At 34.0% G+C, this 5509-nt stretch overlaps 1 pseudogene; it reads left to right on the top strand.

The window, feature by feature from the left end:
- Positions 1-3707: 3707 nt before the first annotated feature.
- Positions 3708-4022, top strand: LOC101565960 (annotated as a pseudogene).
- The last annotated feature ends 1487 nt before the right edge of the window (positions 4023-5509 follow it).

Here is a 5509-nt window from a genome sequence, read left to right as displayed (position 1 = left end):
ATTCAGTCTGGTATGTGTAGTGAAATGACTATTATTACATATTAAGTATTAACACATCAGCACAGCTGTGGTCTAGCTACGGATTCAAGCCAAAAACTGGTGTGAAGATGAATACAATGTCTTTATTCCACCTGTAATAGCATCTTCTAGGTGTATCTGCTAGCATGTGAACCAATACAGAGTCATCATGCTGGACCCTTCAAAGAATCATTTTGGTTGTGTATAATTTGATGGTGGAAATGATGCATAATTTGACTGACTGGTTTTTCTAAAAAATTAAAGCTTACAACCAAGGCAAGAATCAGAGATGTTGATATCATATTCAGTCATAAGTAGAAGATACAATTAAAAAGAGTAGGATAATATTTAAAAATGATCAATAGTGCCTGGACAGGGAACTCAACTTTTTATAGTAAATTTATAGCCTCACAACTTCCAGGTGATGAAACACAAAACTTGTCCTACAGTAAATGCCTTCTGGTATTGCTGGTAAAAACAGTTCTACTTATAATAGTATACTTCCTGTGGATTCCACTCCACTCTGTGATCATTTTTTACGTGTTTTTTTCCCATACAACAATATGAACAGATACAAAAGGAGCACCACTGTAGAACTCTATTGCACTAAGTCCAAAAATCTTTATTCTTACTGACCTCAATTTACAGGGCATGTCCCTAGGCTTAGGGACAGTGTTCTAACTGCCTACATGCCACGTCATCATGTCATTTATAAGCAAACATCATGTGCTTTTGCTATGCTAACTAGAGGTGTAAATATCCTTGATATTCATAATAAAGACTATCATTTATCTATCTCCATAATCAGAGAAGAACTCAGGCAGCTTTTGGAAATCTAAGATCTAATTATTTCTTTTTTCCCTTTATCTGCAGAAGTATGAAGAGTGAGTGGTCAAATATAAAGCATTTTACAAAAGAATATTAGAAACATAACTGCTTTTAGTATTCCTGATGTGTTGCTCAAACAATCTATCAAAGGGTAGAATACAGCATTTAATAAATGATCTCATCGGAAGTCACAGAGGACATTTGCCATTGTGTTTCATCAATCCTGAATTTAAATTACAATTCAATAATTTTAAATTTCTTAAATCATCAGACAGCTGTATGATCTTAGTAAATACATATTACATTCATTGTCTATAAATCATGTATATTCATTAATTTTGAATTGTTTTAAAAGATTAATAAAGAGACTTAAAATGACAAATAGAGATTATTTCAAAATAATCCTCCTAAATATGGGTAATTGTGATAGAAAACATCATTTCACAGATAAAATTTCCTTCTGGAGATACTGTGCACAATATACATTGAAGGACAATCTGCATTTTATTCTAGGATATTTTTGAGCATGCAAGAATTTTATGTGGAAAATACTGGAAAGAAATTGGCATGCCTGAAATTTAAAATATATTCCAAACTATTTTTAAAAACATCACCCAAAACTCCATATAATGAATTCCGTCTGGACTTCTACTTTGAAACATAATGACATTTTGAAAACAATTTGCAGCAGACACCAATGCTGATTAGCATGTTTGCTCTGAAATTAAACAGAATCTCATCTTGCTACTATGATAGAAAGCTCCGGAGTAATGAGCCTCAACTGCAAAATCACATTTAAATGAGAAGGTGAACTCATAATGGAACTTTTATAATTTTCATTTGTATGTTGTGTTTATCTGTATTTTGTGTGAAGATTTAATCAGAGATGTCTGAATAAGGGAACAGATGGAAGCTTTATTTAAATTTAAAGAGAATGAATACCACATGCTGAGCTCAATATAGCAATTTAAATCCGTTTTCTATCTTATATAGATTTTATTTAATTATGTATTTAATTTAGGAATACTAAAATAGTTGAAGTTCTAAGTGTAAAACAAATAAGTCCACCTGTATTTGTTACTCTTCTGTAAGCAAAGAACATGGTCTCAGAATAGAAATTTTAAAGATGTTAAGGGATATTAAAAGTTCATCCATTAACTTTATTTTTCCATTTTTAAAAAGTCCAATGTCTCCCTGTCTTAAAAATAAACACAACTTTTTGAAAGAGCAGGAAGGAAAAAGATTGTGGTAAAATGTAAAGTGCAAGGGAGCTTGCAGTTGCCGACATTTCTCTTTAATTAACATCATCTCGTAAAATTTTGTTACTTTTGTGCTTGTTCTAAGATTTAAATAAATATCAGTTTATTTTTGTTCATTTTCACAACATATATTCCCTTTCAGCTATTTTATTTTTTTATTTATATACCTATAGTATAATGGAGCTGAAACAATAGATAACTAAACAACTATTAGTAGGCTGTCAGTTGTTGTTATCAAACTAAAAAATCTGGAAGTTGGTATATAACACATTAATAAAACTCTTGTATACTCTTGACAATGCATACAAATATTTTAGGACACAAGAAAAGGATAACAAGTGACAGAAACTTGCAAGCGTCTAACTATGAAAAGCTTTCTCAGCTCTTCAAGAAGAAATTCTAGTGCTGGGGAGATAGCTTGGCAGTCTAAGCACCTGCCTGGCAAGTGCAAGGAGGACCCTGGTACCGCATGCTATGCCAGCCCCAGAATCCAGGGCTCGCTGTGCCAGGCAATTGAAAGCAGAAATGATGGTGCACACCTGTAGTCCCAGAACTGGGATGCTGAGATAGGAGAATCACTACTAGTCTGAGCTGCTTAGCAAGAACCAGGACCAAATAAATAAATAAGCAAATACAGAAATACAAAATAAATGTTTTTTTCTAAAAAAGTATTAAAAAGAAAAAGAGAAATTCCATAAAGAAAGAGACTTCAGCATACACCTAAAGTGCATGCATGAATTTCTGCAGGCCCTTCAAATATTTCTAAACCATACAATTATTTCTTGTACATATAGAGAAATAGAAGGTTCTCAATAAAATGTCACAACAGAGGCCTTCAAAATGGATACTCGAAGGGCGGCCCAAAGAGCTCAGAGGATTAAAGCACCTGCAAGCAGGCACAGGGGTCAGGGGTTTGATCCCCAGGCCTGCCCTGCAGGCCCCACCCCCAGGGTTCGCTGAGATGGCAGTTGAGACTGGGCATGGTAGCACGTGCCTGTAATCCCAGCTCTTGGGAGCTGTAAACAGGCAGATCACTAGGAGTCCTATCTAGTAGTGAGAACCTGAACGTGCTGTAGACCTTCCCTAAAATACAAAAGAAAAAAAAAAAAAGAATATGATAGATATACTATAGAATTGATCCCTGAAAGTATTTGTAGTGATATATAGATATCATTATTATACTAAATATATATTTATACTAGATATATACATATATATGCATATATATAGTATTTTTATATACAAAATAGGATAGATATATAGCTACTTTCTCTTAATTCAATAAGAAGAAAGATTTGTAGTAATAGTGTTTGGACAGGGTATCATGTATGCATTTTGTGCTATGAATAAATACTAAAAACAACTATATGCAATGTATTAATTATTGTAACTGTCCTGCTAGCCTGTTTTGAAACTCTCCCATTGCTATTTGTTTCTCAATTAATAAAAAACCCAAAAGATAATAAACAATATTGTTTTGTGTTTGAAGTGTTGTTTGAGCATCAGAACAAAAAAAGTACACTAAGGTTGCTCCATCCCGCGCCTTCCATCTGTTTCCATCGTATACTTCGGTAGCTCGTCAGGTCCCCAGCAGCCAGCATAATGCAGCAGATCGAAAGCAAAGAGGCCTTTCAAGAAGCCCTGGCTGCTGCCGGAGATAAACTTGTAGTAGTTGATTTCTCAGCCACGTGGTGTGGGCCTTGCAGAATGATCAGGCCTTTCCTTCATTCCCTGTTTGAAAAATATTCCAAAGTGTTGTTCCTTGAAGTAGACGTGGATGACTGTCAGGACGTTGCTGCAGATTGTGAAGTCAAGTGCGTGCCAACCTTTCAGTTTTTTACAAAGGGGGAGAAGGTGAGTGAGTTTTCTGGCGCTAATAAGGATAAGCTTGAAGCCACCATTAATGAGTTAGTCTAAATGTGTTTTCTGAAGAACGTGACTACAGCTGTTTAAAACTTGTAATTTTTTTGTAATTTACAAAAAAAATAATTATGGAAACTATATACCCAACAGCCATCTGATTATAAATGACAATAAAATATTAATTCTACCCTTAAAAAAAAAGCTACACTCAGGCAGGAACAAAAGGATGTTAAAAATGTAGCTATTTCCAGATATACAAAGATATGGAGAAAGGTTATCAGGAATCAAGAAGAAATAAAAAAACACAATAAAGTATAGAACTAAGATGATTTACATACAAATGTGACAGACTTCCAGAATATCAGGCTTGTGATTAATGAATGAACAGCAAATGCATAGAAGTGGAAAGTAAATAACAAGCCAATATAAAAACAGAAAGTTTGAACAAAAAATGGAATAAATGAAATAAGAAATATTGTGAAATCAATTATTACTTACTAAAAAAATGACAATAAAAGTAAAACTGGAGAATCTGCTTTTGAAATTATCCAATATAAATAATGCAATGAGAAGAATTAGTTTACAAAAAAATTAATACTATCTTTTGCATACTGTTAAGCAGTCTAAATTAAATGAAATTATAATCGTTGTAAGTGAAGAGAAAGAAATGGTACAGATAATTAAATTTAAGAAATATTGGCAAAGTTGTTAACTTATATATAGTACCTATCATATTACAAGTTTAATAGACTCAGAATGCCAGTGGATTAAAATAAACTTATTCTCAATAAAATTTATACTTAAAGATAAAGACAATATGTTGAAGAAGGGCAAAATCTTGCCTTTATGAGAATAGAATAATAAAATGGAACTGTGTTCTGTTAGAAACCATAGAGACAAGCAGACATGCAATGTATACTTTAAATTTTAGGTGTTTCGTTTTGTTTGCTGCAACGTATCACTATGCGTTTAAGACTCATAGTGATCATCCTGTCTCAGCCTTCCCAGTGCTAGGATTACAGGTGTGAACCACCGCACCCAGTTTTGGGAATGGCACCACATGCCCAGGGTTCTGGTGTTGTCAGGGTACACTTTAAAGTGTCACCAGTAAACCATAACAAAATTTTTTAATCTGAAGAAAAATAATTACAGATATAAATTTGAATCTGTAGAAAATTGTGTGTGATATTTCCCTACATTTTTTCAATGAATAAACTAAAACATATTTCTATATTGTCATGTATATATATATATATTTTTTTTTCTTTCCTCATTACTTCCTATTAGTTGAGAACAATTCTGCCCAACATATTCTGTAAGGACATGCATGGTAACATCCATGCCTATGTAACTTGGGAGTGGCAGGGCTCCAGGACATCTCTGGGCGTCCAGCATTGAGCTTATGGGTGTTGTGGGGTCGGATTCTCGTTATGGGATGCAGACCCTGGGGTGTGGAGATGGGCATCAGCTGGACAGAGCACTGAGATGTGAGAGAGAGCTTAGGCAAGCAGCTGAAGCTTCAGCTGGGTGATGAGGGCAGG

This window comes from Octodon degus, unplaced genomic scaffold, assembly GCF_000260255.1.
Source record: "Octodon degus isolate 3935 unplaced genomic scaffold, OctDeg1.0 scaffold00142, whole genome shotgun sequence".
Lineage (NCBI taxonomy): Eukaryota > Metazoa > Chordata > Mammalia > Rodentia > Octodontidae > Octodon > Octodon degus.
This window is presented reverse-complemented; position numbering and strand designations above follow the sequence as displayed.